The following is a 9632-nucleotide window of genomic DNA, read 5'->3' as shown; positions in this document are numbered from 1 at the left end:
CTTTGGAAATGTCTCTTGAGCAAACTATTCAGTTTGAAAAAAATTATATTAGAAATATCATATATTATATATAATATTAGAATTTTTGAAGACCTATCCATATATAGGTATGGGTTTGATGAAAAAAAATTTTTTGAGTTTCAGACAGACATGACGAATCTATATGGGTTTCGTTTTTTGCCATATGACTACGGAACCCTAATATACTAGCTGTAACAATATTTGTTGATGTTCCCATGCTGCCCCATCATTGACTTACTATAAACGAATAGCCACAAAATCGCCTAGCAAAAGGTTGTGCAAAATGTCTGACCCGCATTGACACTAACTTATACAATTAACATTAAAACATACAGTCAAATTAACACCTTATTTCGTTGCAGTAATGTTCAAAGTTTATGAACGAAAAGTCTAAAAGACGCGTAGGCACAGTTTTGCGTCGGAAAAATTTTGCGCGTGATTGTGAGAGTGCTTTCGCACTACCTCCGATGCGAATCCGATCCGTATCCGTTTAAAGACGGTTGGAAATAGTCGTAGAACTATTTCTACTGTTGACGGAAAGAAATTGGATGACGGAAGCCGGATCTAGTGCGTAAACTACCCTAGAAATAGTTCTACGATTACTCCGGACTGTGTTTTCACGGATACAGATCGGATTCGGATCGGACGTAGTGCAAAAGCGCTCTAACTCTAGTTATACATAGTCATAAGTCAATGTCCCACGTGAAAATATACAAAACAATCACATATTTCTAAACGTTATGCATTGCGGCTGATATTAATACCATCTTTGTGCTGCAGAAGAGGGCTATTCGCGCAGTTTATAACCGAGTTCCTAAAGAATCATTAAGAGAAAAATTTAAAGAAATAAACATTTTGACTGTTGCTTCTCAATACATTTTTGATAATGTTCTGTATGTTCATAAGCACATTGAGGAATTTTCTAGAAACTGTGACATTCATAATGTTAACACGAGGAACAAACATAAACTTGTTATGCCTACTACTCGGTTGGGTCGAGTTAGTAAGTCTTTTGTTGGGCGATGTATATGCTTCTACAATATCATCCCAGAAAATGTACAAAACAAATGTGTTACGAAATTTAAAATAATTGTTAAAAAACGTTTGTGTGGGAAAGGTTACTATAGCATAAACGATTTTCTTAATGACACCACGGACTGGGAATAAAACGAATACCCTCAGGCTCTTTAATTATAAATTTTTATTGTCCGATATCACATTGTAATCCATATTTTAAATTAAAAAAAAAGCGCGCTGAGTTTCTTGCGCCAATTCTTCTCAGGTCTGAGGCAGTCTCTTTTAAATGGGTGGTAGATTTTCACGTTCAATAAGTGATTTTAAATCCTATTTTGAATAAAAATATTTGAATTTGAATTTAAGGCAGCGTTCGTAAGAAACGTTTTCGTTCAAGCGTTTTTTCTCTAACTTACTTCGCAAAGCCGACTATCACGAAAATGTCATTCATTTTTCATTAATATTAGCCTATTACACTCACAAATTATTTGAGTTTCTACTTGTAATTTTCAAATCGGTTCAGTAGTTGCGGAGCCTATTCAATGCAAATAAACAAGCAATCAAATCTTTCTACTTTATAATATTAGTATAGATAAGGTTATACTGTAATAAGTATATTACGAAAAAACCTTTTTATATATTAACCGAGTGGTTACAAAGTAAAGATTGGTATTAATCTTGAAATAATTGTGAAATCAGTAACGAATTAAGCTTACGCGGGGCCCGTAGCAAATTCTTTCAATGAACCCTTGGTATATATACTGGAAATAGTCAATTACTAAGTGTCTGACGTGGGTTGTTTCAGTAAGAAAAGTTGTAACGTTTCACGTTTTAGCCTCATCAAGAAATTCAATATCTTAATAAGTTTCTCTCAAAAAATAATGCTCAGACAGAGATGAGTGGGACATGCGGGGCCCCCTTTTGCGCGGGGCCCGTAGCAATTGCTATATGGCTAATCCGGCACTGTGAAATGTATCATTTGAATTAATGGAATTTTCAAATAAAAAGGTTAAGTATAACTGTAGGAAACAGACATTGATTCTAAGAAAAACTAGACTGTTACCAACTTACTTGTCCTTTCTTACATAAGCATTATATACCGCTAATTCTTAGTGGCACGTTATTTGTGAGTCATTCCACTCCAACAAAGATACTAGCGACATACCTATACCTTTATGTATGTTACTGTCTCCTTTAGTTGCAATAATGTATAACTACGTCATTTTAGCACTGAGATTTAAAAATAATACATAACTGTGGTAATATGCACCTACAGATAGGCAGCTACAGTATCTCCGGGTGACGAAGGCTATATTATATTAAAAAAAAAATATGGATCCTCACTAAAACTCCAAAATTGTAACCCAAGGTCTAAAGAATTACCTAACATATTCTTTAGATCGCGTGCGCTGCTACAATAATCTAATACAAGCAGAACACATCATTATTTACAAAAGGTGTCGCGACAGCATATTATATTATAATTGTTACGAAGTCGTTAGGTATCAGCTAGTTATTTCTTACAAAGGAGAAGATATTATATTTAATTTACACGTTCATTGGGTGACTCGAAAGCGTCCTAACTGGGACACATTTTGACATTTAGCAACATGTGTACTATCGTGTAGATTGACATGCGCGAGCTAGTAAGTTATGTTCTCATTGTTTTAATCACGCCAAACTTTTTACATCAATTCATAACAGTCAAAGTGGTGTGTGGAATATATATTTTTCGGTTGTTAAGGTATCATATAGATTAAAACGTCTATATGAAAATATTATTGTTAAAATATAAAAATAGTTTGTTTAATTCCACAAAATATAAGAATAGGATCTATACCGTAGCAATATAGACGTATAGTAATTAGACGAATTACTAAAATTATTTTTAATTTGAATAGATACAATGGTATTTCACAGGAGCCTTAACAAAATGTATTCCTGTAACGATAGTCGGACAGGATAAAGGAATGTAGACAGAATAATCGCAGTCGTTGCACGAACACTGAAAGGCACTTAGCAAGCTGAATTTTTAATAGCACCGGGTTATTTTGGTGGCTATATAAGTGGCTAATTAGCTAGAAGCTGAAACTAGCTTAACGTTGATTGAGCAAAAAGTATACGAGGAAGAAATGAAAGCTTTAATTTCAATCATGACGTTCTGTTTATTTTTACTTTTAATTGCGACTGTAGAGCTGTTACTGTTTTAATTATTGTGCTTATTTTTTTTGCATTCTTGGGCTATTTTTCACAAATCCGCATCTAATATGCACCTTTTTTGCGGCAACCTGGTTTAAAACCCTTGTGAGCCCAGTGCGATTTTAGGTGGTTAAGGCTTTTGTATATACAAATAAAATTTGAAAAACAAAATTTTATGAACGATGCGGCTTTCAAACCCATGACCTCCGGCTTTCCGTGCCGGTGCTCTAACCAACTGAGCTGTGTTTGCTTTGTTCAACTCTCAGGTTGTAGCTTCATCTACAGGATCTACTTTACAGTTGATAACCTGCTCAACCCCAATATTTGCATATTAGGAAATTGACTTGAGATGTGGCTGTTGTAAATCTAAACAATATGTTATGTTTTTAAAGTGATAACCCTCACTTCTAGGATTAATACCAACTGGTTAGTTGGTTAGAGCACCGGCACGGAACGCCGGAGGTCGTTGGTTCGAATCCCGCATCGTTCATAAAATTTTACTTTTATCACTTTAAAAACATAACATATTGCTTTTCTATGTCCCAACAAGAGGTTTTCTCCGTGTAACTGTTCTTTATTGAGTGAATATAAAAGAACAAAACAAATATATATATTTGTTTTTTATTGAACATTAAATTTTATTTTGAACGTTTGAAATAATTCTTATAATGTTATAAACAGATGAAAAAAACATCCCAAAGTTAAGCCTTTTTTGTGTGATTTATTTTTTAACTAAACATTATTTTTAAAAATTTCTGTATTTTTCTCATAAATTTTTGACTTGATATTTTTTTCACAAAATGCACGATTGGCGAGTCAATATAATGAGTTATTAGGTTAAAAATAACTATTCCTTGTTGTCAGCACTGCATACCTACGTAACGAGATACTACCTACCTCGGACGTGAACGAGACGGAGACGTGACTGAATCGTTCAAAACCGGAACCGTCACAGTGACTCGGATCTAACTTGCTAGTATTGTGAACATTATCAAGGCGTCATTACTTCTCTCTAGCGATCGAACGGAGAATTACAGTAAATATATTCTTTGCACTGTGCGTGTGCACACGCAGCGGAAACACAGACGGGGCCACAACACAGCAAGTAATAGAATAGTAGCCTAGCTCAGCGGTCTCCTTGAAATTTATATCTATAAAACGTCTGGGCGGAGCGCTAGGGTTAGTACATACAAAGATTAACTTATTATTAATTAATAACTAATTAAACTTGGAGAGCGACCAATCTCGGCAGCGTAGGGCGTGGCACTAAATAGTTTTGTCTTCCCAAGGCTGCTAAGCGGCCGCGTAAATCTTGTGTATGTGTGCGTGTATCCATTCGGGCGTTCTAGTATGATGTTTTTTTATTTATTTATTTATTCATATAGGCTTACCAACTAAATACAGTTTATTAACTTATGCACTAAGAATTAAACAAATATAATAAAATAGTTTAAATGTACTTAAATTATAGGTAGGCACAACATTACTATAAGAAATACATGTGATATTTTAAAATCTAAAATCTATAAATTTTGGAGAGCAATATAAATATGTTTTTTGAAATTAAGAAAGTTTGAAAAGAAGATATCAATGTTTACATCTATATTAAAAATACAATTATATAATTGTAACATTAGCTGTAGAGGAGAGTTTACGCCATAATTACTATGTTAAAGTACTGTTCTACTATTGTATTGTGATATGGCGATTCAGGATGTGCTAAACATCGTCGGCGACGATATTTATCCCGCCCCGTGAGTGCCACGTTCTCATCCCGTCATTGTCCCGATATTTCTAAAAGTTGCCATCCCGTTCCGTCCGTATAAAAACCCTGTCACGTATATAGCGGCCTTTAATATAACACACAACTTTGAATGTCTCCGCAGGTGTGACGTCACCGTAAAAGAGCTTATGAATTCGTAGGGTTCATATTTGTAGGGTATCGAACCGGTATATCGTAATACAAATGTTTAGTTGACCAACTAACCACGGGGTGTCGCATGTGAGTGTCGCTGTGCGCGCGAATCGTAAAATTTCATTCTGATAAATTTTCCCTAACGCGCCAAACTTATAACTTCAAAACGAAATCTTATCGGAACTGAACAAAAATTTAAAATTGTATCTCAATCGGTTTAGTCGTAGATTCAATACACAGTGTCAAAATTTTTATCTACACCCATGCTTTAAATCCTCTATTAAAGATTCTAAAACAGTTAGTTTATTGCCAACATTAAAACACAAGCAGTAAGCTAGCTGCTAGCTAGCTAGTCTTGTATGCAACTGTTGATAATTAGGTGTAATAACACTCATGTGATACTATTATCAACACACATTCGTGTTAAATACCCCTTATTACACCACAGTTGCATATATAACTAGATAAGTTTCATAAAAGCTTGTTTGAAGGATTTATTTCGTGCAATCAACGGAAAGGTCTCATAGTAAGAGCAAACGATTTCACGAATTGAAAATCGCAATCGAAACATCGAAAAACTGTTCGATTTTTGAAGCTATGAGTTGCTCAATAATCACTAACGTATCTCTTCTGCAAACGTTTGTTTACTGTTTCTGGATTTTTGATTCCCGTATCGGTACTACAAATAGACTCATATTCTAAGTAATTAAAACACTATTCGATGCACCGTTTTACTTCACAAAGTAGGTAAATGTAGGTTTCAACTGGTTTCAATCTAATTGAGTAGTAAAAAATCAAAATGTTCTATTGCCCCTATTTCTTTGAAATGGCATTCATTGGTATTTCCATAGAGGATGTATATACTACGTAATAAGAGACGGGACTGCCTAAGTAAATATAAAATGAAATAGTAGCAAAGAGTATAATAATATATAGGGAAAAGAGAGCACTCTCGACGCATTATGAGCTGTCTATTTGAAAACTAGCGCCATCTGGAGATTGGCCCCGAAAAAAACTATTATAAGCTACAAATTATTAAATTCATTTTTAATGTTGGGACGCAATTAAATAACTAACTCTACTTTTTAATATAGGTATTGCAATTTTCTACCATGTTGAAATTGCGTGTAGAGTAAGTTATTTAATTTTGTCACAACATAGAACATAAAGGATAGATATAGTAGTACAAATATGCAAAATGGAACACGAGAGCTACATACATGCGCAAACGCTAGAACTAGCCGCCATTTTATGACCAGTGGGCAGTGACACAAAGAAAAGTTGTAAGGTTTCAAAGCTGAGTGACAGCTGACAAAGCTTTCATTTTCGGGCCAACTAACAGATGGCACTACAGTCTTCTGAAAACGTCTATAAGGCGTCTGTCCCACCCCTGAATAGTAGTAATTACAGTATGGCGATTGGCCACGAAGTATTATCCGTCTATGTTTGAAAGCGGACAGTTGCCTAAAACGTAGTGGATTTCGGCTATCTAGTTTTTCAAGATTATAGACTTCATCTGTCAATCTATTAATGACTGCACGTTTCAAACAATCGTTATCTCGTTAGATTCTTTGCAATTCAGTGAATTGCGTTTTTCTTAGTTTCGCTAGGCTGGGTATTTCTTGATATTTATTCATCTTGCGAATCGATATTAGGATTCATACAAACATCCGACGGGAACTAAATAAAAATAAATTAAAAAAAACTATTAACGAATTATTTATTGTTGTAGTAACAGCTGGTGTTGAATTAGTTTTAGGGTTTATTGTATGAGACTCGCTCGATCCTGTAGGCAAACTGTGTAAACAGTTTTACATGACATTGTATTAGTTTAAAGAAGAAACTGTTTGTTTAAAACTAATTAACAATTATTAAATAAATGATAAGAAATAATTGGAATTGAAGATCTGACGTGGCCAATTTTCATAAATACGTTCTTGCCTCGCACAGTAATTTTTGATTATTCCTTAATCAAGGAAGTCAGGACCGGAAGGAGGAAGTCAGGACTGATTTCTTTCACCTGGGATAACAACTGGTTTTTTTATAATATTATTTTAAATAACCTTCAAGCTTCGAGAATACTCACACTTAGCGACTCTTGCCCTAGGTCTCTGATACAGCGAATGTCGACATTTTTCACCACTAGCCCGTTTGCCCCTTTTAATATAAAAAAAGTTATTATAAAATTATTTGGTTAATTATTTTTATGCAAGCTTCTGTTTTTAAATTTTATGATCAACATATTATTCCCTTCAATTTTAGTTTACAGTTGAAAACAAGTTATGGCATATTATGATGATCGGGACAGCAAAATATACTTTTAATTTACAAATAACGAACTATGAACACGTATGAACCACAATTCCTTTTAAAATAATTAAGTGATCTTAATTCATAATTTAAAAGAGAATGGGACTTTTGGGCCTAATGGTTAACAAGTTGAAATATACTTTAAAAAAAAGGGTATATTTTTCTGATGTAAAACTAGCTCATTTTGAAATCTACAAATCGAAAAAACATTAAAACAAAGAAAATCGATTAAAATGACGTAATCGAATGAATATTTAATCGATTAAAATAACATTAAGATCCAGTTGTTTTATTTCAATAATATTAGTAAGGTGCATAATTTATGTTCGAGTTATTATTATGAATAAAATATATTATTTTCTCAGGAAAAAAACAGAACTGAGCAATTATTTTATTATCAATAAATTGATTTACATAAAAATTCGATACTAGTGAAATCCTTGTTCCTCAACGCTAACTTCACTTTGACAATGACAGTCTGACAGTTCATTTCGTTTCTTCGTCATTGTCACTTCGTTTCTTGTTGTACCTATTCGTTGAGCTACCGACTTGTTAATTACCTACCCAATTAAATTTCAAGGAAAGTAATAATTGTCTCTAGCAGTCGAGTGATGAGTATATCAGATGAGTATATATTATTCTTATCTGAGCAAATAAAACTATCTTTTAATTTAGGTATACTATATTATATTATCTGATTACCAATTGTTTTATAATGCAAAAAAATGTCGTTACAGTGTTAAAACAAAAAAAGAGGTTGGTACCCATCTAATATAAGTATGTGATAAATCCTTAGCAGCTAGGCATATAATAAACCTAGAATAGATGAGCTGTCAACATATAGTTTAAGACATAACCTCATTTTTATATCATTGATTACTCAGCTCCTAGATTGACAAATGTTGCTATATTTTCAATTATGGATTATTTAAATGTTATCTTTTAAGTGGTGCTATTTTCATCTTGTTATCACTTGGGCCCAGGAATGTATGGAAGCGTTTCAATCTCCTTTCCACACGTGTTTGCTGGCAGTCTACACTCACTGTCTCTTGTGTAGTTTTTAATTTGAATAATTTGTATTGACGAGTAAATACACATTATTCAAACTATCCAGCGCATAGTTACGGGTCTACCTATAAAAAAATACGTTTCATTTATTTATTATTGAAGTAAAACTTCTTTAGGAGCGACTTGAGGGTAATTTAGAAATTTTTTCTGGCGGAAGTAACGCTCAGTAAAAAAGTAAATTGAAACATTTTTGTAAGCCGTTATAATTTTATGGTTTAAAAAAAACATTTCAATATGCTCAGTAATATTTTTTGAGTGTGTCTAACTTGCTTATTTATTGCTAATTTTGTAATAAATATTAAATAAGTTATCAGATCTTTTTAGACATTTGCGACATTCGATAATTTGTTTTTGATTTATTCGTTTATTATTAGGATAGGCAAAGGCTCACTATTTGAAATGTGTAGATTCTGATTTATAATTTATACAATTTTATTTAAAACTAGCTTGATACCCGCGACTTCGTCCGTGTACACATATGACTAAGCACGTAGTACTTAAAAAAATTAACAAAACTTAAGATTCATAAAAATTTTGTTTTCAAATTTTATTTGAGCTAAACTTAAGCTTATATTTTACCTGCTGAGAAATTTGGAAATATATAAAAATTCTAATTAGTTAATCAATTTTAAACTATTCTTTCAATTTGATTTCTGAACGACGTGGGACATATCAAAGGAAAAACAAAATTTTTGTTTTTATTTAATTCCGAGCATTTTCATATTTATTCACCTTTTTAACCTTCCCTGGAATGCCACAAATAATTCAAGACCAAAATTAACCAAATCGATCCGGCCGTTCTCGAGTTTTAGCGAGACTAACGAACAGCAATTCATTTTTATATATATAGATATTACAAGAACCACAATTGAAAGAAATTCACACCACAGAAAAAAAGACCCACCCGCTCGAAGTTTAATAGTAATTTCTGTTAACAACGTGCCCTTTCTACACCAGTATAAAACAGTTTGTAAGTGCACAAAGTCGCCTAAAAGCAAATCACGGAAGCGCAATAATATAACATTGTTTTTACAGAAAGTTTAATTCAGTTGGAAAGGAAATCTAATCTTAATCTAACAAATTAGTAGTGTGATGCTCAAAATTT

Source organism: Leptidea sinapis, chromosome 35, assembly GCF_905404315.1.
Source record: "Leptidea sinapis chromosome 35, ilLepSina1.1, whole genome shotgun sequence".
NCBI lineage: Eukaryota > Metazoa > Arthropoda > Insecta > Lepidoptera > Pieridae > Leptidea > Leptidea sinapis.
This window is presented reverse-complemented; position numbering follows the sequence as displayed.